The 27,840-nt window shown below is 39.8% G+C and overlaps 1 long non-coding RNA gene across 1 annotated transcript; it reads left to right on the top strand.

The window, feature by feature from the left end:
* The first annotated feature begins 1 nt into the window (after nt 1).
* LOC123367260 lies at nt 2–26,996 on the top strand. Its single transcript, XR_006578378.1, has 5 exons — nt 2–58; nt 8,021–8,075; nt 13,264–13,428; nt 13,789–13,977; nt 25,265–26,996. It is a non-coding gene; the product is annotated as an uncharacterized LOC123367260 (long non-coding RNA).
* Nucleotides 26,997–27,840: the final 844 nt, after the last annotated feature.

The raw sequence follows: 27,840 nt of genomic DNA on the forward strand, positions 1-27,840 counted from the left end.
GGACAGCCTCAACTTCTTAGGCCTGGTCTACACTGGGGGGGGAGGAGGTTGAACTAAGGTACGCAACTTCAGCTACGAGTCGAACTACCTTAGTTTGAACTACTTACCCGTCCTCACGGCATGGGATCGATGTCCGTGGCTCCCCCGTCGACTCCGCCACTGCCGTTCGCAGTAATTTAGTTTGCAGTATTGTTGTAGCCATGTTGGTCCCAGGATATTAGAGACAAAAGATGGGTGAAGTAATAGCTTTTTTTGGACCAACCTCTGCTGGTGAAACAGACATGCTTTTGAGGTTACATAGAGCTCTGTTTTTTGTCCTAAAGAAGAGTTCTGAGTAAATTTGAAAGTGTGTATGTTCACCAACAGAAATTGGTCCAATAAAAAAAAATACTACCTCATCCACCTTGTACCTCTAATATTCAGTTTAGTGTTTAGTGAATAATAGGCAAATAAACTCTGACTACAATAGTTTTATCAGATGTATCTCAATAATACGAATACTGTCATTTTTTCTAAATAATCATATAGGCCTGGATTCCAGGAACAGGATAGTTTTCTGCTAGGTTGATAAATTAGTTTACAAGTATATAGGATAATTTATCTAGCCCAACTGATTTACAGTAGATGAAATACTACAGTATACTTTTAAACAGAGATACAATTTTAGGTGGCAAAAGCATGTGGGTTTGCAGTCGATACGCTTTGCTGGGTTCCTAATCTGGAGAAACCAAACAAGAGGAGAGTCCTGTGTTTTCAGGTTTCACTGCAAATCTTTTGCATAGCTCCAAGTTTTGCTCTCCATTTCACAAATAGATAAGTGTGACACACTGGCCCAGATTGTGAATGGCCCACTTTGGTCACACAATAATGGTCTCTGTAAAGCAAAGTGATAACATATACAATATTAAAGAGATAGCAATGTGTAAGTTGAGCTACAAGTCTATTGGACAAGGCCATAAACAAAAACAATAAACAGCACTGTAATTTTACAAGGTCACAGTAATCTGATAACTATTGGATGTGAATTCATTATTATTCATTTCACTTCAATGCTAAATGTCAGTTCTCATGACCCAGTAAATGGAGTGTAATTACTAAAAGTGCATAAATGACATAACTAGAAAAATGCTACTCCAGCTGATGTTCAAGAAGTTTTTTTCCATACATCTGGGTGATTTAAAAATTGAACTCCTGGGCAGTGAGATCAGTCAAATTACCTTCCAGTCTCCTGACAGACAATATATACATTGAGGGGTCTCATTAAGCAACCTATCTCTATAGAGATCATTAGGTTCTAGACAGCTAATAAGAATTTAATAGAATCTTGGACGTCCTTTGTAACATAATCTGGCAAGTTGAAATTCAACTTCAACTTCATTTAGATGGGCGAACTATGAACCATGTGCTGGTTTAAGACAAAGCTGTGCAGTTCCTATCTGGAGACAGTGAGACCCAAGGGGATATAAAGAAAGCCAGAGTATGACCCAGGCTTGCAAACCTGGTGTCATTCATGTCCTCTCTCTCCTTCTCACATACCCAGGCTGTCAACAAGTCATCTTGCTTTTTTCTCTGCATTATTCACCTCTTTAGGTAAGAGCTCTGTGTAAGAAGTCAGTTGCTATGCACAACAAGTTTTATTGGTCCTACAAAACCCAGGAACTATGCCATATGTTCTTGAGTGTCTTCTACTGGGACCTAATCTATTAACATATATATAGCATGTATGTGTGCACACAAACATACTGTCCTGTAATACCTTTTTCACTGTCCTGTTAGCTAACTGTGACACTTTGAGGATCACCCTGAACAATAAGGGTTTTTATCATTGCTTTCCCTGTGACCTTGGGTGCCTTTATACTCTGCAGCTTTGGTTCAGAGCCTTGACACCAGTAGCCCACCACAAGCATATGGTCTCACTATGACTTCCACCAGCCTAGTTACTCTTGCAGGGTGACACCAACAATCCTTTCAGGGCCAAGTCTCCTCAAATCCCATACACCCAACTTCTTAACTACCAGACACTGACGTTTCCCCTATGCTTCATCACCCCAGAAAGTGTGACAACAGCCCTCCTGACACCAACTTGCTTTGGGACACACACTCCACATAGTTTGCACACCAGGGGCCTGTTTGGGGTAAAAATAAACAAAAATGTTATTTATAAAAAAGCCACAAATTCAAAGATGAAATACTAAAGGAAGCAAACACATACAAGTTACACAGAAAATAAACATACAGATGCACACACCTCTATAGTTGTGAAAATCCCTTCTCTAATACCAGTTACTTATTGCCTTTGAGTAGTTTCCCATCATATCCCCTATCTGAAGGGGGATCCAGCATTTAACAGATGGCTTTCCACTTAGAGGCTGCCCGAGTTTCTAGATGAAAACTTCAGTTTCAAGCCTCCTTTTAAAAAGATTCTCCCCCTCGCCCACTTTTCTGGCATGGTGACACGGTTATTCAGGGTGGGAAAATTCTAACATAGATGTTTCAGTGTCTATTTATTAACTCTAATGGTCCATCATTTGTCTTTTACCATGTTGTACAGTGCTAGTGCTTGGAGCTAGTCTCATCTGGTTGGGAAAGCCCCTCCCTGCCTGACTACCTACCATCCTGTTGTGTGGCAGTGATGAAGCTGCACCATACAGAGTATGAGCAGTTTTCTATATATACACAATACACACATTCATAGCCATAGTCTGTGCACATATCTCACAATGATGACTATCTTTAGAACATCACAATGTTTCATAAAAGACCTTACTCTATATATTTTGATTCACAATAATATTGAATACAATCAGTTGATTCAGCTGCTTATTCTGTGGTGTTCAGAGCCCCCGTTCTGCCCTGGGGGCATCTGGACCCTGACTGTCACATTAAACATGCCTTGGTTATCTCCCAACTTGACTATTGCAGTCTCATTCTCTCTGGACTACCTCTTTCACATCTTGCTCCACGTGGGTCCATCCAGGACCTAACAGCCCTAATCCAATTTCTGAGATGCATCATGGTACTCCCCGTGTCAAATCCCACCTTTAGCTCCCCGTCTCCTAACAAATCAAGTTTGAGATTTTAGTCCTCACCTTCAAGGATTTGAATTACCTCACCCTTGATTCCCCTCCTCCCCATCTTCCTCCATTACATTTCATTTTGCTTCTGGTCTGCCAAAACCCCCAGCCTTACTGCTCCCTTTGTCCTTCTTCCCCTGCTACTTGGAATGACCTCCCTATCCTATTGCAAGGGATACACATCCTGTCTTCATTCAAATTCTTGCTAGACCTTCATTTAATCTGCAATACCTACAAATACCACCCCATTTTGCAGTAATGCTGTCACAAGCCCTAATATAATCAATACAAACTAAATTATCTTCATCTGGGCCTTCCATTGTGCGTTGTCTGATCTTTGTATTTCAGATTGTAATTTCTTCAGAACATGACTGTAATCCTCCCTCCTCACCATGCACTTTGTATAGAGGACTGTACTCTCAGGACTTGTCTTCACCTTATTGTTAGCTTTAGTTATAACTTGAGTTTTGCTCCTAACGTGACTACTGTCCATACACAAATCTCTGCATAAAGTTAGGTGGTGCATTAAACTCCAGCTATTAACCTACTGGAGATGAGAGGCAGGGAGAGAAGCTGAAATGCTTCCACTGCTGCAGCTAGTAATGCAGTGGAGATGCAGCAACTCAAGTTACTACTCATCAAATGCTACTCTCATTTCTCTGTGCTGCTAATCCAATCACACTGTGTAGTTTGTGTGTTGTTTTGCAGCATGGTAGCTCTCAGTCTGCTCCCATTCCAACTAGGCAGGGCTAGCGCTAGTGGATTAACTCGAGTGTTCTAACTTAAACTGAAGACAAGCCCCACAGAGCCCAAGGCAGTAAAAGTCCAGCTCAGCCTGTGACATCTGAGCGAAAGTTAGAGACAAATTAATAGAAACTGGATTCTTTGCATAAGAGAACTCTGATAAGAGATCAAGGCTCCCATGGTAACCTAAGGGGCTGGCATAACAATGAGCTGAAAGATTTTATAAATGAGAGCAAATGTATATAGTTTTAATCACTGAAAAGTGTTTTGATTTTAATGGGGTGAGATTTCTACCCCTTCTTGGGCATTGTTTATCTTGGGGTCACTGAATGGGAACAAGTGGAAAAGGTACTGGAGGGAACAAGCTTTACCATCATAGCTCACACCCTAACCATCTCACCAGTGGGCCTTCATCATCCTGAAAGACATACTGGCTAGACAAGGAGAGGGAATGGGAACCAGATGACACCACCACCTCCACCAACATCAGCTAACTCCTGAACAACACCTTGAATAAGAAACTTGAATTCCTGAGGTGCTCCCTGCCTCCCCCATGCATCATTTTCCTTTGCCACCTTATTTCTCCTTTCCCATCTCTCTGTTTTTGCCTTCTGTCTAGTAAGAGGCTGTTGAGCTGGGCAAGAGAACTCCACCTTCTGTAACTCCCTTGAGAGTCTTGCTTTGTTCACAAAGCAAATAAGTAAATGCAGCTTAAGCTGAATGAGTGAAACTTTATTAACCTCTGTGGACTCCTCATGTGGTTGATTTGCTTCCACCCTTCACTAAACTGGTGGCGGGGTTTTCCTATGTACCAAAAATGCTAACAAGGGGTCTGAACTAGAAGAACCAACCTTGTGTAAAAGTCCTTTGCAGCAGATTACACCTCACCATTACTCTAGGGGTATGCTAGCAAGGAGGTGCAGTGCGGTGGTCAAACTCCCATTTTCATGCAGATTGTTTTAATTCTTCCGAGGCAAATTGGGGTCCATTGTCAGTGAATACTGTCTCTGGAATGCCATACTTGTAAAGTGGTCTCTCAGTTTGCCAAGCATTGATTTGCTTCTTGTATCAGGCAGGGCATCGATTTCCTAAAAATTTGAATAGTAGTCCACTGTAATAGGGGCCACTTAGGGATCTGGGGCAAAAATTGGTCCTGCTAATGAAGGCAGGGGGCTGGACTCGATGACCTTTCAAGGTCCCTTCCAGTTCTAGGAGATTGATATATCTCCAATTATTACTTTACTAATCAAATACTGCTTTCCCTTGACGGTAAATAAATCCAATCCCACCTTTTCCCGTGGTCAAGTGGGCAGCTCATGTAGTAAGAATCTCTTTCTGCTGGTGGCAATCACATGACTGGCAGGTGTCACAACCTTCTCTCAAGGAGTAGAGTTGTGTGTTCGTTCCCAGTCAGTAAACACACCCTAGAGCCCATCTAAGACAGCTGTAAGGCATGTATTTTTTGTATGACATCCTTACATAATAAGGTGGGGACAACAGCTCTCTGTCCTTGGAATGTGATTCCATCCTGCACACTCAGCTCATCTTCAATTTGGAATTGGTTCTGCTCCTACTGGTACTTGGCTTTTGTCTTCTGGCCACCCTGCTAGTACCACTCTTCCCATCAGCTTAACTGTTGAAACTTGGAGACTGAATCTATTAAAGTGCTGCACTACATCCTAATCTTCTTCCCCCAACTCACTAATACATAGGGTGTCAGATAACACCAGTAATTGTCCTGGACAAAATATCTAATCTCTATCTGGTAGCTCTGGAGATACATAAATGCATGCTGACATCTCTTTGGCACCAAGAAGGGGTTTTGCTACGATTGTCTACAGGGGTTTGTGGTCCAATTGCACTATTATGGAATAGCCATACATGTACTGCTGGAATCACTTCACTCCCAATACCACAGCCATAGCCTCTTTTCTATTTGGATGTACTCCAGTTCAGTTTCTGACTGGGCTTTCCTGGCATAAGTGAACAGCTGCTTCTGCAAAAGAGCTACACCTGATTCTTCATTTGAAACATCACATGAAGTGTCAGCGACTCTCCTGATTGGTAGTACTTCAGGATAGGTCCATCCATTATAATTTGTTTCAATGTGTCAAAGGCTTGCTGCTGGGGATCTGCCCAGTCCCACTCAACATCATGCCTTGTGTGTTGACATGCGGGTTCCACTACCACAGCCAGGAATGGACAGAACTTGGACAGAATATTTATCATTCCTATGAAGCACTGTACCCCTTTCACATCCACTGGAGCTGTCATGTCTCTAACTGCCTTGATCTTGTTAGGATCTGTTTTCAATCCCAAGCAAATGTCCAATATGTGTCACCTCACTGTGTCTGAACTGCATTATTTTGGATGTTGTGTTATGTTCTTGTCCTTGTATCTCTGTAGAAAAGCTTATAGTTTTTTGTCACTGTCTCATTTAGCTTCTGTCTCATTGCTCGCTTCACCTACAATGAGGATATCAACTGCAATTATTTTCACTCCAGACAGTCCTTCCAGTGATTGTGTAAGGCTTCTCTGAACACTTCTGGTGCTGGCCTTATGCCCATCAGCATGCATAACCATCTGTAGCGATCAAATGGTGATGCAAACATTGTCAGCATGCTGGATTCTTATCTAGGCTTATGTGCCAAACCCTGTTCCTCACGTCGCAGACCATAAAGATTCTGGCTTTGGAAAGTTCTGGCAAGATGACATCAGTTGTGGGCAATGGCATCTTTTCAGTCCTCAGTTCTGTGGCTTTAGGTGTATTCAAATGTGTACTTTTCCTGATGGTGTTTTAACCACCACTACCACCACCACAGTCCTTCCCCAGGCTGTACTGGGCTTTCCGCATACCACGATACCCCTGCTCTGCTGACTTCCAAGCTCCTTGCATACTGAATTACATAGTGCAACTGGAATATTCCTTTGTGGTAAGCACACAGTTTCCACTGTGGGGTTTACTTCCAGTCACAGCTTTCTTCAAGGCATCCATTACCTTTGAAAACATCCCCTTTTTGCTTCTTGTACTGCATCTATAAAGTTCTGATGCTGCACCCTGAACTTATCAATCGCTTCTATGGTTGTATTCCCCCAAAAGGGTTTGTGATGCTGTCCATTTTTTTGCGGGGGAGGGGGTTGTTACTATGAGGTTACTCTGACAATGAAGTCACTATGACGCTCTCCTCAGGAAACCTATAACTATAAGCCACTGCATTACCCCTCTGCCTCAGCAACGGAGCATTTTCTCAGGGCTTAAATTATGTGTCAGCTCCCGGCTATATCAATCTGTCTGCCTCACCAGCAAACTCCTCATGATTCTGCCAGTCTTAGCCTTATCTTGCAGGCAAGAGTCAGTGACATCAGTTCCCAAGTTCTCCAGAGACATCTCTCTGTAGTGTCCAGCCCCTCTCACTTCACACTCACAGAAATTATGAAAGTCACTGCCTCCAAAGAGACAGTACACACACCAGTCTGTTAGTACAGCTGGGGTCTCACTCTTGACTTCAGTATAGCAGAACTGAGATGGTTTATCATAAAACTAAGAATAAATAACAGATATTTAAGTGATACTAATCAAGAGAAAGACAGTTCTGGTTACAAACAAAAATAACATGAATTCTAGGTCCTAAAATGAAATTTTTGTAAGTTATATCTTTGCCTAAACAGTTCTCTCACTTACAGCATCTCCAGCCCTCCTGGCAGGAGAATCCAATATTCACAGAATCAGAGGGTGCTGTCCTCTTCATTCCCTAAGTGATGGATAACTAGATTGTCTTTTTGCTCTCATTTTTCCCACACTCCATTTTCTTTACTTCAGGAGCTAGGAAGACATCTTGGTATTGGAGACTCTGCCCCTCGGTGTGCTCACTAATCTGTTTTCTCCACCACTTGTTAGCTTGATTTCTTTGTTTACCTTATATGTAAATGCACTTTTATTGTCCTGGACCTGTAATCAAGCCAGACAGGTAAATCCACATTCCTTTGTAACGAAATACACTTAATATGGAAAAAAAAGGAGTGGGAAATCTCTGGGACTCTTTTTTAAACTACTTAGATCATGTTCCATTTCATTGGTATTGCTACTACAAAATTACCATATGATGCTCCACATGTAACCATTCATTTTCATCAATGATTTAAATCAGCATTTGCTACTTTTGACTACACTAATTTATTTCCATTCCATGTGCTCCTTGCAGAAAATGAAAGATGTACTGGACTCCTACCACTTGGTTGTCATCCAGCACAAAAATAGTAAGAATAGCTTCTGCTTTTGTTTGTTTTTTCTCTGAATAATCAGTTTGCTGTCATTAGAGGGGAAAAAATTGGTTCTTGTCAACAGCTGTTCTTTCAATAAAAAAGCATCAGTCTATTCCTGAAACGTTATTTATCTATATATACAGAGATAAAAATATATAATTTGCCATGCAATATCTTTGCCTCCTAACACAATGCACTGTGCCCCTTGATGTGTGACTAGATATTGTGAACAGCCTCATGTGATGTTACATGATGTACTATATCAGCCATGCTGCCTGAAGCATCAAACTGTATATGATTTAGATGGCGTAAAAACTAAAAAAAACCCACAAAAGCTGAAAGGTACAAACCAAAGTGTTTCTATTATCTTGTCATTATCTGAGCTGAAGTATATGATAATTCTGGCAAATCATAACACACCTTTTCTCCACTTAAAATGACAATTTAACAGGATTATGCAGCTCAGTTTGTTTGCCTTATATGAAATGGACCCTGCAGGGTACATCTACGTAGATGGGCAATGGCCACCATAGTTCACTTGGATTGTTCACTGTGGGGTTCACTTCTTCAGATCCTGTAATTCCCAGGGAGCACCACTACTCACACTTCTGCTCCCATGTCGGGTTAGTTGGTTGTCAATAGAGCAGAGTGAAATTTCAACTATTTTTTTCCCCATAGAAATATGCAGATTCAAGTCAATTGAAACATTTCATGAATTTATGTCAATTTCAGCAAATTATTTTGGTCAAAAAAATTCTGCAGTGTTGGGCTAGATTTTCAGATGTGCTTAGTGCCCATAAGTAAGATTTCAGCTACCATTAAATAACAAAATCAAGGGCAAGGATTACAAAAATGCTCATCAGACTTGGTGTCAGTTGCTTGCACATCTAGTACAATGGAGCACTAATCCCTGATGGTTGCTTTCAAGTACTACTATAATAGAATTTAATACATAAAATAATAAGGGGGAGCAGAAATGCAAAAACACAATTACTCCTTGGAATAAAAAGTGTTTTTAGGTGAATGTTAAGAAATTGATTTTATGAAAGTCCTATTATACGTTATTAATTTTATTTCTAAGTCAAAATTTTAAGGTGGTTGCAGAACTTAACATGAATCAAAGTTAAAGCCTTGTTTATTAAAAACTAAGCCTGGGATTGTCAAAGGTGTCACCCAATTCCCATTGAATTTCAATGGGATTTGGGTACATAATTTCCCTAGATTCCTTCCCGGAAACCCCAGTTTAAAGATTTGCTTCATCTCATTTACAATTGACATTCTGGGTCATATAGATACACTATCCCATCTCCATCATTGTGTATTTTGGATGAAGCTGAAGTGAAATAGTATTATGCAGTTGTTGCGTGTCTGAGTTAACGACTTGAGATTGTCAGAATAACCGGCTCAACTGAAATTATTTAATCTAAGATTATTAATCAGAGATTAGTACAGCACTATACAGAATACAGAAATAAATAGATACATTAGCATGTCTAGTTGGCAGCCGGTATCAAGTGGAGTGCCCCAAGGGTTGGTGCTGGGGCCGGTTTTGTTCAATATCTTCATTAACGATCTGGAGGATGGTGTGGACTGCACCCTTAGCAAGTTTGCAGATGACACTAAACCGGGAGGAGTGGTTGATACGCTGGAGGGTAGGGATAGGATACAGAGGGACCTAGACAAATTAGAGGATTGGGCCAAAAGAAATATGATGAGGTTCAACAAGGACAAGTGCAGAGTCCTGCACTTAGGATGGAAGAATCCCATGCACTGCTACAGACTAGGGACCGAATGGCTGGGCAGCAGTTCTGCAGAAAAGGACCTAGGGGTTACGGTGGACGAAAAGCTGAATATGAGTCAACAGTGTGCCCTTGTTGCCAAGAAGGCTAATGGCATTTTGGGTTGTATAAGTAGGGGCATTTCCAGCAGATCGAGGGACGTGATCATTCCCCTCTATTCAGCACTGGTGAGGCCTCATTTGGAGTACTGTGTCCAGTTTTGGGCCCCACACTACAAGAAGGATGTGGATAAATTGGAGAGAGTCCAGCAGAGGGCAACAAAAATTATTAGGGGGCTGGAGCACATGACTTACGAGGAGAGGCTGAGGGAACTGAGATTGTTTAGCCTGCAGAAGAGAAGAATGAGGGGGGATTTGATAGCTGCTTTCAACTACCTGAAAGGGGGTTCCAAAGAGGATGGATCTAGACTGTTCTCAGTGGTAGAAGATGACAGAACAAGGAGTAATTGTCTCAAGTTGCAGAGGGGGAGGTTTAGGTTGGACATTAGGAAAAAAAATTTCACTAGTAGGGTGGTGAAGAACTGGAATAGGTTCCCTAGGGAGGTGGTGGAATCGCCTTCCTTAGAGGTTTTTAAGGTCAGGCGTGACAAAGCCCTGGCTGGGATGATTTAGTTGGGTTTGGTCCTGCTTTGAGCAGGGGGTTGGACTAGATGACCTCCTGAGGTCCCTTCCAACCCTGAGATTCTATGATTCTATGATTCTTTGTTGTCAGACTAAGAGCTGGATATGTGTCTGACCTGCATCTGAGAGGGACGTGCAGTTTTCATTCCCCCAACCTAAGTTATCATAGCACTATCTTTATATAGGGTTTCAGACAAAGGAAAGCTAACTGCCAAAAATATTAACCCAGAAACATATGTTGTAATGTCATTTCTATACAGTCTCAGTTTACCTAACTCGTGTGAGAAGGCATGATTATTTACAGCTGAGAGGGCTAACAAGTCTTCAAGTTAATATTTCTCAGTGGGACTTTCTTACCCTACAATCATTCTTCCATATTGATTTTCCCAACAGAAAACATCCGCTATAACTATAATCTCTTATTAGTTTCCCTAGTCTATATATGCTTATGTTAGCATTTTATATATATGTTAAGGAGATGGTTTCCAAGAATCTCTGGAGTTTTATAGACATGAAGGCACCCTAGAGTTATTAAATACAGCATAATGAATAAATTCCTGAATAGGGTTACACATTGATCAAGACCAGTGTTCTGGGCCTTAGACTTCAGATATAATCTTTGTTGAAGATAAAGATTCTAAAGAATAATTAATATGTATAAATGAATCAAATACACAGAAAGAAAGAACTAAAGGTATTACTAAATACTAGCAGGTACACTAACACAGTGTTGTTGTAGCTGTGACAGTCAGGATATTAGAGAGATAAGGCAGGTGAGGGTAATATCTTTTATTGTACCAACTTCTGTTGGGTAACACAGACAAGCTTTCAAGATTACAGAGCTTTTCTTCAGGTCTGGGAAAGTAACTCAGGGTCTCTCGTGGTATTTGGGTGGCCTGTTCCATGATGCGATCTACTTCTTAAATGCACCACAAAAATCAACGATATGCCTGAGATACACTGATATTTTTATCCTCTCGACAGACGACAAACTCCCTCATAGATTTCTGTCACAACTTCAGAAGCCACCACCCATCCATTAAACTCTTTCTGGAACACTCCCACACCAGCATCAACTTCCTGGACACCACAATCAGCTTCAGCAATGGACCTCTACAGACAATAATATACAAGATCATCACACCTACCTTCATAGATCCAGTAGCCATGCCAAATACACCAAGAAATCTGTTAGCTACATCCAGACACTCAGATACCACATAATATGCTTGAAGGAGATAGTCTGGGATATACACCTTAACGGACTCAAAACTGTCTTCACGAGACAAGGACACTCCACCAGACAGAAGTAGATCACATCATGGAATGGGCCACTCAAATACTCTGAGAGAACCTGCTTCAATACAGAAAAAACCCTCCAACTGCATACCTCTAGTTGTCTCCTACCACCCCACACTGCAACCCAGGCGGAGTATCTTCAAACAACTACAACCCATACTCAGTGGGGAACCTATCTTGAAAGAAATCTTTCCTGAATCCCCGCTTCTGGCCTTCAAACACCACCCCAACCTCTCCAAGCTCATCATCAACAGATCAGGACAAACCAACTCAAAGAAGCACCAGACCCTGCCAGAACAACAGATGCAAAACCTGCAGACATATTCCCTGCTACAATGATCAACACCACCACAGCACACCTTTCAAGATCCATGGATCCAACACATGCCTATCACAACATTATATGGTGTACCTCATCCCATGCACTAAATGCTCCAATAGCAACTTATGTGGGTGGAACCAGACAAATCACTATGCTCTCCAATTAACTCACACAGGAAAATGATAAAAGATAAAAACACCACACCACCTATGCGTGAACACTTTTCATGAAGCGATCACTGTATCTGACCAATCATTCCTCATCCTCAAAGAAAAGCTGCACAATGCTTTTGCAACAACCTGAGATCTTAAATTCATAACTTTGCTAGACACTAAAAGTCACAAATAGAGAGACTGGATTTATGGTTTATTGCAACTATAAACCCACCAACCCACCAACAACATCCCCCCACCAGCTTCTTTTCCCCACTATGACTAGAGGGGTGTTAACAGGCCACTTCACCTTGAATGGTCCCTTGAAATATGTATTAACCACTTTTTCTCAACAATCTGTTGCACCTCGTGACACTGAGTTAGTTCCCCAACCTGAAGAGCTCTGTGAAATAATATTCTAATTCATCAGTGATTACTTGTACTTTAATTAAACACAGTCTAATTGAGCCTTATAATCTATTGGCACAAGATGATCCATGGTTCTTACCACCCAGTACTAACATATTTTAGCATCAATAGGTTCATATTATAACAGAGGTGGATGGAAAATGGAATTTCCATTCTGAATCGGAACAGAAAGCTGGAATCTTTGGATTTTGACTTTGGATTTGATTTTGGATTTTGTTGAATCATTGCATTTAAAATATGATCAGAATGGTTTGTTTTGATAAGGTTGAAAGTTTCCTTCCAACTTTGTTTCAACTTTAATTTAATATTATAAATTACATTCTAAAAATTAAATATTAAAATGAAATGACATTATCAAAATATTTCATTTCTATATATAATATTCCTATAAAATAAATTAAATTAATATATTCCCAGAAAACATTTTGATTTTGACAAATCAGAATTTTCTGATGGAAAATTGTTGTGGCAGGAAAATTTCAACTGGCTCTAGTTAATAGATACTGACGATTAAAACATTTTGCCCTAATAGATCTGTTTTTATCTCTTTTTCATTTCAAGCTGCTTTCGTGTGGTGGCCTTATCTCTGCTCCTGTTAGCTGAACAGCCTATTGGAATTCAATTACCTCCTTATTTCTGGTTATCACCTACCAGTCAGCCAGCAGGGAGTACGAAAGTTGGAATGACCAGAACATCATTTATCTTTGCTTATTGAATCCTCGAAAGGTAAATTTAGTGGTAGTGAAAAGGGCCAGATCAACAACCTGGGACTGAAATTCTCCCTTCATCCTGAGCACAAGGATAGCATGCACCATGCAAGCTTCCCCATAATACCCACCAATTTGATTCTACCCTTTCCTGGAGGACCTGGCTATTAAGGTAAAAGAGTAACTCATTAAGTCCAGGATACACGTATTTCACTGGAATGCAGAAGGCAGTAACATCAGCTATGGTTACTGACAATGACTAATATATCCACCAAAGCTAAATTTTGGTCATTGGCTAATGGTTAGTGAATATGGTAGCTGTGCTACATTCCAATATATTTTCTAACTCCTCCATTTTGCTTCCTGTCCTATTTACAAGGCTGTCTTTCCCTCCTCACTGAAGAGTTGACAACTTCTGCTTCTTGACGGATGGGGTTTTCCCACATGCTAACATGTCTTTAGGTAGGAGCAGCAGTTATGGAGGCAGAGAAGGAGATGGAGCAAAGGAGCACACTGGAAGTCTAAAGTAACTTGTGCAGTTATCTGCAGAATATGGAAAACTTACCAGGTATATTTTGAATAATCAATTTTATTTTTATTAAGTATAGGAGCTGCAGCATTCCAATCATAAATTACATTTAATCCGCCTGTCCCTTTTTTTACAGTAAGTGGCATATTAACATCAAATAAAAATAGATATAATTATCATTCCAGTGAAATAAAGTAAAACTAATTTCTGAAATCAAAATTCCTTGTTCAGCTGTAATAAGACAAGACTATGTATACGCCTGTGCATTGGGAGGGGAGCTGGGGGTGGAGTAATGTCAATCAATTTTATTCATAAGCACACATTAGAGACAATCTATGCATAATTTAGATTCTCTCCTGGCTTGTTGAGTCTACAGGCAACCATGCTTTATGTTGCATTACCATTTTGATTGAATAATCAGGGTCAATACCATCACTTTTTCTCATCTAGGGAAAGAAAATTATTCTGAAGCCAATCATCAATCAATGTATGCAATCAGCCTTTATAAAGTAGTTTGGGTTTTTCACATAACTGGCTCTTTGGTGTAACAAAATCTAAACATCAACATTTTTGTTTCACTTGGTAGTCCTCCCATATAGACTATAAAGTGTATAAAAGCCAACCAGGAGTTGAAATGTGTTTTGCTATTAAAAAGATTGTTGCAATGGATTTATTCCAGAGGTTACACCATTCCCACTCTCTGACCTTTGGTATCTGAATTCATTTGCATATAATTGTTTATCCATGACTGTAACACATCAGATAGCTTTGCTACTTCTATTTAATTTCTTTGGGTTAATGTTTTTTTAAATAAATTCAATAAAGCCAACAAAAATGACACTAAAATCAAGCAAGGATGCTTTTCAATATACTGTAATAGCAGCTGACAATCTGTATGTCATAAAAATATTATGCAAATATATTTTAGTAAGTTGTTGTTTTTCAATAAACCAAAAAGCAGCAGTCTTGGGGCATTTCTCCACTTTGAGCTGAAGGTGTAAATTCCAGCTTAAGAAGACACACTTGTGCTAGATTCGATTGAGCTAGCATGCTAAAAATAGAATTGTAGCTGCAATGGCACAAACAGTGCTAGCCATTGGAGTTCAGGCCTAGAATCTTGGATGGGACTGTACTCAGGGTGGCTAGTCCCTCCCACTGCATATACCACGCTCTGAAGCTACACTTCAAATTTTAACATGAGAGCTTGATCAGAACTAGCGTGAGTATGTCTTCTCAAGCCCAAAGTGGACACATGCCCTAAAACCACTGGTTGCCAGCTTAAGTCTGTTGTTTTAATGCAATCTCATCCTCCCAACCTATCCCCATCTTGTTTATCTCTTTTGTGCAACTGTTGTAATTGTCTGATATGTAGACTATAAGCTGCCAGGAGCAGGGTCTGTCTTGGTTACTTGTCCATCTGGTAGGCCCAGCCCAAGGGACCCTATCACATCATTGGGGATCATAGGTATTAATGTAATACAAATAAACAATATTCCAGGCCTCCTAATGCCCTATTCAGTTCTGTCTCCAGTGGACCAGACCACTGCCTCTCAGACCACCTCCACAGGACTGCATCATTGCTTCCCTACAGTAATTAAACTTCATCTAACACCTCACAGGTATAGAAAACTCTCTTGCAAGCTAGATAGCCAACATGCAAAGTCAAGGGTTTAGTATCAACTTACACAGGTCTGAATATCACCCACCTGTAAGTCTATATAGAGTATAATCAGCCCAAGCCAGTAACATTAAGGTCTTCAAGGCTCATTGGACAGACTGTATATTTTTTCGTTGAACTCTGTGCTAAATGGTTCTAAAAACAGAGAACAAGCTGTTCTCTGGTACCAATCACCCAACTGCTGAGTGGTGTTACAATGAACATCTCTCTGGCTGTAACTGCAAACCAGAGAATTTGCCTTCTACGTCCTTACTGAATCTCTTGGTCTTGCTCCAGACCCAGGATCAGCAATTAGGCCCCTGGATGCTGCTATGCAGATCTTGGACCCAAATCTGAGCTTTCACTCATTCATAGTTCAAAGATGCAATTTTAATTAACTAAAAACCCTTTCAATATTTAAAAGCCAATGGTAAGTGTAGGACCCTATCCTATTATCTTTGTCAGGTGAATAGCTATATCCTTGGAAAGTTGACAGAATCATTACTTGGCTATTCAGGGCAGTAATCAGATTTTCTGAGCATCAATCAGCAATCATGAACTTAGAAATACAGAGGGTTTCCATAAGCTAATCAGCAGGCATTAAACAGACAATCAATCTAATTAGTAGCTCATATTTGCATGGCAATCACAGCTGCCAAACCTAAATGACAGACTTCATTAGTAATGATATCTGAGAACTATGATTTGTGAAAACTGTCATCAGATTGGAATTGTGGTTGTTTAAAAAGAAGAAACCCTCATTTATTGGGGTAGTTTTGGGCATTAAATTGGGAATTGAAACTGTACAAGGATTTCATTTGTTACTCTTTGTCCTCAGGGTACATCTAGATACAGCACCAGAATTTCCAAAAGTGCTGACAAGTGGGGCCTGATTTTCAAAAGAGTGCAGCACCCAACATCCGGCCACTTATTTTGCTGACTAAAATATATTCTGGGCTCTTATGAAAATCTGGCCCTGAATTTGAGTGTTGAGATAAAAATCTCAGCCAGAGCTAATAATGGCAATAGTAATGACCATGACTATGTAAAAATTTCTACAACTGGAAATTTAAATGTATCTCTCTCACACACACCACTGTATGAAGGGAATAAAAGCAAAAATATTCCCTGAGAGGGAAAAAAATACCTCCAAATATTATGGTGTATTGCCCAATACCAAAGAGAAGGATAATAAAAAATGATCAAGGAAACCATAGAATCATAGAATATTAGGGTTGGAAGAGACCTCAGGAGGTCATCTAGTCCAATCCCCTGCTCAAAGCAGGACCTACACCAACTAAATCATCCCAGCCAGGGCTTTGTCAAGCCAGGCCTTAAAAACCTCTAAGGATGGAGATTCCACCACCTCTGTAGGTAACCCATTGCAGTGCTTCACCACCCTCCCATCTTTCATGAGGGGATGGGCAATTATTTACTACTTTTGCCCTATCAGCCACCTAATAATCATTTTAACATGTCTCTCAACTTCTTTCTCTCCTTTCTTTCCTCCTTGTCCCTTGTCTCTCTTCCAAAGTATCTTGCCTGACGCTTTCCCCATCTTGTCCTCCTAAATCTTTGCCTCTATGGCTACCTTCCCACGGTTCTGTGGGCTGAACCAAGCAATTGAGAATTGTCCACTTTGCCTCACTCCATAGTGTCTTTGTAGCAAGAGTCAGGAGTTTTCCCCTCATTGCTGATATGGCATGTTGAGAATATGCACCCATAGTGAAGGAGTGAATGATAAGAGGGCAGGCTGCCACAGACCTGTAGTGCCACTACTGACACTATTTTATTTAGTTGAGGGCAAGTAGCACAATTCCATCAGATGACCAATTAATTTATAACCAATGAATTATATATGTAATTTTAGAGTTTTGTTGCACAGGTACAGATTCTGATGTAATAAAACGTAATTAAGCCAGAGTAAGGGCATTGGAATCATGCCCATAGTACATGGATAAACAGATTCACATTAGGACCACTCTATTAAATGCAGTGGACAAAGCCACTTTATCTGAACACTGTTCGGCCACAGTGTTTCACTCCTTCACTTATCTTAACTATAACAATCCTCCAATTCTAAAATACTAGTGGTGCTGCTGCTGTAGAATACCATCAGGATCATTGTCATAAGCACAATGCCATCTGTCCCCACAATGCTTTAGGAGGAATAGAAAGGTATATATTGTTTAATTTAATCTGATATCATTGTTAAAATTATAATTTTAATGCAGCAGGTCAGATTTTCAGATTTTTAATTAGCAGTATCTAAGCATTAAAATGAGACTTTTGTGTTTAAATCAGATTTAAATGGATGGAGGCCAGTGGCAGGCTCCAGAGATTTGAGCTTATCCAAGTTTTCCTAGGAAAATTTAGGAGAAATCTTGAATCATTAACTTGCATTTTTTCTCATTTTGTAGTTTAATTTTTGTGACATCAGATTACAATCCTGCTTTTCAACATCCTTACCGAACCACTGCTCAATGTTAACGAAGTGGCAGAAATACAAAATATTAAGTAAAGGGATCCATTAAATTTGATATATTATATGTTTATATAAACTAAAAAGTCACGCTGTGAATTGAATTTAATGCCAACAATAGCATTAACAGTTTCAAATGAACAGTTGAAATTACCAGGTGCTATAGCATATGTTAGATTTAACTGCCAAGTATTTCACACCTTCATTAAACCCTTTCACATCAATTTTAAGGCAATGTTAAAATAAAGATGAACAGAAAAGCTTTTAAAATGAGTAATTAACTGTGCACATTCCAAAATCAGTAACAGAATATGTGGTGACTGAGAAATTATAAATACATTTTGGCTAGGCAGGATGGACTATTGGATAGGATACTAAACTAAACTAAACTAGCATTTACGAGACCTGGGTCCAACTCACAGCACAACTGCAGATTTCCTATATCACACTTGGCAACTCATTTAATCTACCTTTTGCTTTCATTCCCCATCTAAGCCTGCTGATGACATCACATAGCCACCTGAAGAAGTGCTTCCTATCTCAAGAAGAAATGGTTTCTCCTAGTTTAAAACATACTTCTATTAGCTAATTTAACTTTCAGGTTGCAGGTCCCCAGTAAGGGAAGTCCATTTGCAGAGGGACACAGCTGTGAATATATATGATCCAAATTTTCGATCCGTACAACTGTCTCCATACTTTCTGCCATACTTATACATGAAACACCCTTCCTGAGATGGTTCACAAAGCTGCTCTCCTCTCATCATGTACATCTCTCCTCAAGTGCCACTTCTTCCATGATGCCTGCAAGAAGCCTACTTATTTAATACATTTACCCTACACGTGAACTGATAATTTAAATGTAGGAAAGGCATAAATGTTGGAAGAAAGGTGTGTAAGGGCACTGGAATTGAATCTAGGGTGGACAACTTAGTACAACTTAAAAAGAAGTACACCTATACTTATAACTAATCAGACATATACCACTATCACAACAATTGCACCCAGTGACCCACACACTTCATTTTTCTTTTCTTACTGAACTGCCTTTGAAGCAGGGACTGTGACTTCCACTGTATTAAATGAGCAAAGCACTTCAACATCTGCTTAAGTGCCATTGACATCAATGGGACTTAAGCGATCAAAGATCAACGTGCTGAAGTGTTTTGCTAAATTGGGGTCCAGGAAAAAAACCTGGCACATTGAATTAATAAATAGACTTTATGAAACTTCAAGACATAATAGGATTTTTTCTAAGCACCTTCCTACATAGATCATTATGGTTATTAGAATAGCTCATACTTTCAGTGTTGATGTTTTTATATCTGTGCTTGCTAATCTTAATTGGAACTTTCTACAAACTGATTTTCAGTGTTAATTGAATATGGAGGGTTTTTTTTTTCTGAGCTTGAAAAGGCAATGTAACTTTATATGCTTAATAAAAACATGCTTAGCATTTAAAATTTATATGAACAGGATTGTTACATATTTGTACTGCAGCAGCACCTAGAGGACAGAACCCATTGTGCTAGGCACTGTACAGAGATAACAAAAAGATGTTCCCAGTCTAAAAGAGTTGACAGTCTAAGTTTTAGACAGGAGACAATACTTGGGAATGACGAACAGATGGGAGGGGTACAACGGAACAGTGAGACATTTATGAATTGCGGAACAAGCAGCCATCACAGCACATCAGCTGTCTAACCACTGTCAAGTATTTTGTAGGCATTATTTCATAAGTGACTTGGGCGCCCATGATGCTGGGTGCTGAACACACACATTTGAAGATACCTGCATGATATGGCAGGGACTAGTATGGCAATTCAGTTTTAAAAGAGTTAATTCCTATTATTCCTATAGGCTCTTAGATATGACAGTGATGAGTATAAGAACTTATACAGTACAAAATAGAACACAACCATGATTAGAAAAATGGCATGTATGTTATTCTGCATTTTGAAAGCTAATGGTATGTCTACACCAGAAATGATACAGCGGCACAACTGCAGCACTGCAATTGTACCACTGTAGTATAAACACTTATACAGTGCCAGAAGGAGTTCGTCCATTGCTGTAGTAAGTCCATCTCCCTGAGAAGCAGTTGCTAGGTCAATGGAAGAATTTTTCTGTCAACAAGGCCTGTCTACACTGGGGCTTACATCAACTTAACTGTCTCTCTCAAGGGGGTAAATTTTTCACACTCCTGAGTGATGTAACTGAGTTGACCTAACTTTTCAATTGTAGACCAGCCCTCACAATACACCATACAGACCCTTTATCTCAAAGGGTGAACCTCAAAGGTCCAAATGCTCATCACAGGATATTCAGCCAAAATGTGTGTGTATATTTGGACTATTTCAGTGAAACCAAATTTGTTGCAACATTTTCACCAAAAAAAAATCCCTTTTTTCCCCTTTAATGAACATAGGAGCACAAGAATGGCCATATTGGGTCAGACCATAAGTCCACCTAGTCCAGCATTCTGTCTTCTGACATTGGCTAAAGCCAGGTACTTCAGAAGGAATTAACAGAATAGGTAATTATCAAGTGATCCACAAGTAATCATCAAGTGATCTAACGAACCTTAGAGGTGGTTAAAAAATTGATTTTTTTTTAAAATTGTTAATTCCCCACTCCCATTTATTTTTTTAAAACCAGCTATATAGATCTCCTGAGGTTGCAATATTGGGTGGTATATCTTGCAGGTGGAACATAGCAGCTCCTGTAAAGTACAGAGTACAAGGTACAAAAAGATACATTTCTAAAGTCAGTCAAGTTGTTGTTGTTTCACAAAAGGCAATTTTTCAACAAGATATTTTCACATATTTCGTTGTTTTTCTTAAAATTTTCCATTTTTTCAGTGAAAATGGTAAACAAAAAAATAGTCTATTTTTTAGCTTATTGTTTTTCCTCCACTGTCCTGCTTTTTTCCTTCTCATTTTCCTTCATGTTTTTCATGGCAAAATTAAAAAAAAAAAAGAGAGGAGTGGGAAAAGTGACAGACAAGAAAAACTGAATAACTGAAAAACAAATTAAAAAAACAAACTTGAAAATTTTCTAACATTTTTTTAAAAGTGTTGAATAAATGAAAAAGCTATTCCTTATCCAAACCTGTGGAATGAATATGACTTTGAAATGTTTCATAACTTCCCCATCCCCTTTTTGACTAACTGTTCATTTTTCTGTTTCTTTCCTGCAGTCAGGTGGGTCTAGACTTTATTTTTAAGATATTATTTTTGTCCCCTATTGTTCAACAATTGTAATGCACTTCTATTTTTTCCCCAAAGGTGCTCTTATAAAACAGATGATTCAGCTGTATAGGGTATATATTTTAAGTAAACATGGGGATGGATTGAATGAGAATATCAGGAATGACACATAGCTTTTCATCTCTAGGTCATTGGCTCGAATCCAGCCCAGTCATAGAGTCACAGAATGTAGGACTCGAAGGGACCTCAGTAGGTCATCTAGTCCAGTCCCCTGCACTCATGGCAGGACTATGTAATAACCATTCCTGACAGGTGTTTGGCTAACCTGATCTTAAAAACCCCCAATGACAGAGATTCCAAACCATCCCTAGGCAATTTGTTCCCCTGTTTAACTACCCTGACAGGTAGATTTTTTTCCCTTAATGTCCAACCTAAACATCCTTTGTTGTAATTTAACTCCACTGCTTCTTGTCCTGTCCTCAGAGGTTAAGTAGAACAAGTTTTCTCTCTTCTCTTTTTACAACCTTTTATATACTTGAAAACGTATCATTTCCCCCCACCCCAGTCTCCTCCTCTTCCGATTAAACAACCCCTTTTTTTCAATCTTTCCTCATAGGTCATGTTTTCTAGATGTTTAGTCATGTTTGTTGCACTTTTCTGGACTTTCTCCACATCTTTCCTAAAATGTTCCACCCTGAATTGGACACAATACTCCAGTTTAGGTCTTAGGGTGGAGTAGAGCAGAACAATTAGTTCTCATGTCTTGATTACAATACTCCTGCTAATACATCCCAGAATGACATTCACTTTTTACTGTTGACTCATATTTAGCTTGTGATCCACAATAACCCCAGATCCCTTTTCACAGTGCTCCTTTCTAGGCAGTCATTTCCCATTTTTTATGTGTCCATTGATTGTTCCTTCTTAAGTTGAGTACTTTGCATTTGTCCTTTTTGAATGTCATCCTATTTACTTCAGACCATTTCTCCAGTTTGTCCAGATCATTTTGAACTTTAATCCTATCCTCCAAAGCACTTGCAACCCCTCCCAGCTTGATATCGTCCGCAAACTTTGTAAGTGTACTCTCTATGCCATTATCTAAATCACTGATGAAGACATTGAACGGAACCAGACTCAGGACCGATCCCTCTGGGACTTCACTTGACATGCCCTTCCAGCTTGACTGTGGACAACTGATAACTACTCTCTGGGAATGGTTTTCCAACCAGTTATGCACCCACTTTATAGTAGCTCCATCTGAGCTATATTTCCCTAGTTTGTTTATGTGAGATAGTATCAAAAGCCTTACTAAAATCTTGCTATACCACATCTACTGCTTCCCCCTATCAACAAGGTTTGTTATCCTGTCAAAGAAAGCAGTTAGGTTTGTTTGACTTTATTTGTCTTGAAAAACCCATGTTGACTGTTACTTATCAGCTTATTAACTAGGTGTTCACAGACTGATTGCTTGATTACTTGCTCCATTATCTTTCCGGGTACAGAAGTTAGACTGACTAGACTGTAATTCACCAGATTGGCACTATATTCATCCTTTTCCAGTCCTCCGGAATCTCTCTTGTCATTCATGATTTTTTGAAGATAACCACTAAGGGCTCAGATATCTCTTCAGTCATCTCATTGAGTTTTCTTGGATGTATTTCAGCAGGTCCTGGTGACTTGAAGACATCTAACTTGTCTAAGTAATTTTTAACTTGTTCTTTTCCTATTTTAACTTCAGATCCTACCTCATTTTTGCAGGCATTCACCATGTTAGATGTTCAATCTTGACTAACCTTTTTGGTGAAAACTGAAACAAAAGAGGCATTTAGCACTTCTACTATTTCTACATTTTCTTTTATTGTCTTTTCCCCCTCACTGAGTAACGGGCCTATCCTGTCCTTGGTCTTCCTTTTGTTTTTAATGTATTTGTAAAATGTTTTCTTGTTACCCTTTATGTCTCTAGATAGTTTAGTCTCATTGTGTGCCTTGGTTTTTTAATTTTGTCGCTACATGTTTGTGTTGTTTTTTATACTCATTCTCTGTAATTTGGCCTAGTTTTCACTTTCTGTAGGACTCCTTTTTGAGTTTCAGATCATTGAAGATCTCCCGTTAAGCCCAGGTGGTCTTTTAGCATACTTTCCTATACAGTGGGATAGTTTGCACTTGTGCCCATAATAATGTCACTTTGAAAAATGGCCAGCTTTCTCAAACTGCTTTTCCCCTTAGACTTGCTTCCCATTGGATCTTACCTACCAGCTCCCTGAGTTTGCTAAAGTCTGTCTTCCTGAAATCCATTATCTTTATTGTGCTGTTTTCCTTCCTGCCATTCCTTAGAATCATGAACTCTACCATTTAATGATCACTTTCACCTAGTTTCCTTCCTCTTTCAAATTCTCCCTATTTGTCAAAAATCAAATTCAGAATTCTCCCCTAGCAGCTTTCTCCACCTTCTGAAATAAAAAAAATGTCTCCAGTACATTCCAAGAACTTGTTGGATAATCTGTGCCCTGCTGTGTTATTTTCCCAACAGATGTGTGGGTAGTTGAAGTCACCCATCACCACCAACTCTTGTGCTTTGGATGATTTTATTTGTTTAAAAGAGTCATCCACCTCTTTTTTCTCTTTAGGTGATATATAGTAGACCCCCTACCATGACATCACTCTTGGTTTTTACCCCTTTTTCCCCACAGACTGTCAACAACTCTGTTTCCTATTTCCATCTCAGTCTCAGCCCATCCTTCCTAAGCAATCTGTACCTTTCTATACCAATATTCCAGTCATGTGTATTATCCCACCAAATCTCATGCATTCACTTCCAGGATGCATCTGTCTTTGCCTGAACCCCTACCCCTGACCAGAAGGATCAAAGAGAACACTACCTGCACCCCCAACTCCTTCACCTTAACTCCCAGATCTTGGAAGTCACTTCTGATCTTTTCAATCTGATGGCTATATGGCAGCGTAACTTAACTGACTTGGTGGTCTCTCTCTATTTCTTAGTAGACAAACTCCCATATCACAACCACTACCCCAAGGATTAAATTATCCTAGAGGTTAAGCTATTCTCTCCTCTCTACAGATGGGCCCTCCTGGTCACATCTGAGGCACATTATATATTTGGAAGATTTCATTGCCTGTGTTCTATGGATTAAAAAATGAACTTCACTCTACACAGGTACTAGATATGAATCACCAACACAAACAACACTTTGAAATATTTAAAGAAAAGAATATATATAACTACTCTCAGGTTTGTTTGTTTGTTTCAAGGTAAAAGCAGATGTAATTAATCTTCTTTGGCATCAATCCTGCAATCTGAGCCATATAGTTAGGCAACCAAGCAGAGACCCATTAACTCCATTGGGACTCTGCATAGGTGTAGGAGTCTGCTTGTGTGGATCAGAATGTAGGGTCAAGGTCTTCGCTAATACCTGGGCGGATTATATTATTTTTCATCCCTGCTACGAGCAAAAGTTGAAAGAGAAAACTTACTACAATAAAACACCAACAATCAATTAATGTAAATTCATCACCTCAACCCTATTGTTTAATTCATATTTTTAAAAGCAATTAAAGCAGAGCATGGACAACCACCATTCTGTAAAAACCTGACTTAGTATAATTAACATACTGAATTACCCTGTTTTTTAAAATGATTTGGATATGGCTTCTGCTGAAGAGATGCATATGAAAAAATAATTGCAAATAAACATCTTAATATGACTCAGCGACATATTTTGACCTGTGGGTGACCTTGGACAATCACAAAATATATTGCCTTGTGAATGAAAGGCACACCAGAAAAGCATCCTCTGCGATACAAAAAATGAGTCACAGGCAAGTCACAGCTGGGTAGTTTTGTGCTGCCAATTTTTTAAAGTGTAATTAGATTCTACTTAGATGCTGGAAACATTGCAATTTTTTCCCAGCTTTTGTGTATAAATTATACATTTTCTAAAATATCAGCATTTTCTATTTCAGGTTTGAATGGATACCCTGTGTTTTGCACAGTGGGCAGACCTCATGCTGTCAAGAGCTGAAACATGCTTGCTTCACACGCCTTTCAAGAAAGGAACATTTACCCAAATGCCCTCAAGGAACATCTAAATCTGTAAAAGAGTCGACACAGTTCTCTTTCCCTGACAAAGTAGGATTGTTCCTTATGTAACCCATGAGAGGGTTTCGCTCTTTACAGATGATTCTTAAATGTGTTCTATGAACTTTATGGATAATCCCTAAGCCTTTACTCTAAAGGGGGGGGGAAGTCTGCACGCAGAGCAGCCATTTTGTTTAACTGAGTGCCATAGAAAAGATCAGAAAGGAAAAGAACTTCCCATCATAGTATTCAGGGTGGGGGAGGAACCCAAAGAAATGTAAATTGTGTTAAATTTGGTTGTTTCGCACTGGGTTTTTCTTTTTAATAAAGAGGTGGATGGAAAAGAACCACCAGCAAAGGGTGAATCTTCTCCCTCTTACATCCTTGGGGAACAGACGACATGAAAAAGGGAAGAGAGTCACCCCAGGTAGACAGATTAACCTTTTGCAGAGGCATTTTTTATATAAAACACTTCCCCTTCCCTGATTCTCAGGGCAGAACTTGTTAATTTCAAATGGAAAGTTACAATCATGCCTATTGCTTTACTTGTTAGTGTAAATTCATGTACTGTTGTTCTTAACTTTTCTCTGAAACAGGTGAAGCCCACAACCTGGACAGGAATCCTACTTCCTTCCAGCCTTAGCATTAGAGAGGGACTGTAGCCCTGGTGGAGAGTAAAGAAGGGTTCATGCTTCCAGCAAGGCTGTACATTGCACCGAGCAGTCACAGTCCTAATTTGTTGGCAATATAAAGAATTCAAGGGATATCTACAAAACTGCAGCTTGGCTTTTCAACTGGCTCTGTGGGCTTTTAAAGCCCTTAGTGGAAAGGGAAGGGTCAATATTCAGAACCGGCTCGGATGCTTGTCCTGAGTATCCCAGTGTACAGGAATTCCACCACAGCACTTTAGATTGGTGAGTGCCTGTGGGATTGCTTTAGCATGTAGGAAGCCGCATGCCCCAGGGTCTATTCTACCTGGCAGTCATTTTTCAACACCGTTCAGTCTCCAGCTTCCTTCCCAGTTGGGGGTGTAACAGAAAGCCATAGTGGTCCTTCCTAAGGGTTCAATCAACCACCCATTACAATCAACTGGACTTTTTCTATTGACTGCAATGAAGGTTGGATTCAGCCATAAAGGAACAAAGAGTGCTGCTGTACCCTGCCTACACACCATAGGGTATGTTTACATCACACACTAAGCCTAGGCTCCAACTCAGGTTTGATCCCAAGCCCCCTTTCGTCCACACACAAAAATCAGTCTGATTTGGGTCAGCAAGCAATAAGGACTGGAGTCCTAGGAGCCTGTTCCAGGGGTGAGTCAGAGCCAGAGTCCCGCCGAGACACAGATCCAAGCCATGTCAGTATGAATGCAGCTCAAGTGGCAGACCTAAGTCAGTCGTTCTGCATAGCGCAATATGGACATGTTAGCATGGCTGTGAGACCCAGATCTAGCAATTATAAACCCAGGGCTACAATGCAGCAAGGACGCTCACGCCTAGGCTTGGAAACACCGAGTCCATAAGCCTAGGTCCACAGAATGGGGTTTACCATGCAGCACAGACACACCCTTAGATGGCGGATACTTTATAAATGCATGTATTACTAGCACTGTGGTTTTCTGAGATCACTGGCAGAGTTTCTGAATTTCTCTGACACATCTGCTGCCATTCATCACTCCTGGTTAAATCATTTACATCCAATATCTGATACTTTTTTATAAAAATCCTCATACCACTGGCAACTGTTTTCCAGCTCTTGTTTTTTTACCTTTGAATTGAAGATGCTTGCCCTTGTGAAAGGGCAAAGAACTGTTTTACATTGTAGGGGCACCCGGGCAATGGAGCATCATTGTTCAGAAGCTATTCAGATGCAAGTCACAGCTGTGTAGCTTTGTGTTGTCTATATTTTAAAAAATTGTAATTAGATTCTACTTCTTCAACACCAAAAAACAGAGCAGCCCCCCCCCCAGCCTTTGTGTATAAATTATACATTTTCTTAAATATCTGCATTCTCTATTTCAGGTTTGAATGGATAACCTGTGTTTTTGCACAGTAGGCAAACCTCATTCTGTCACAAACTGGTGAGAGATAGCCTCACATTTCCACTTTGCCTCGTTTCAATAGCGAGCCCTTTGCTATTATGCTATTAGAGATAATGTGACACTTTGAGTTTAACACAATATACAACAGTGAGGCATGTCAACCTTTCCAGCCAGTGAAATGCAATTGCATCATTTAAGCCCCTCCAGTCATGCTGGCCCTAGTTAACAGCAGTCTTTAATTTCCAGAGAGAGCAATGACAAGCATCATCAACATTAGCTTTGTTATACTGAGGGAACAATATGGTTGTCTTCTGAAAAGACTGAAATTAACAGGAGCCCATGTGTCAAACTCCTTATATGCCGTTAAACTTCATAATACGTATTTCCTGCAACTGCACAGTGTGTGAGTGATAGACAGAG

This window comes from Mauremys mutica, chromosome 3 (genome assembly GCF_020497125.1).
Source record: "Mauremys mutica isolate MM-2020 ecotype Southern chromosome 3, ASM2049712v1, whole genome shotgun sequence".
In the NCBI taxonomy this organism is placed as follows: Eukaryota; Metazoa; Chordata; order Testudines; family Geoemydidae; genus Mauremys; species Mauremys mutica.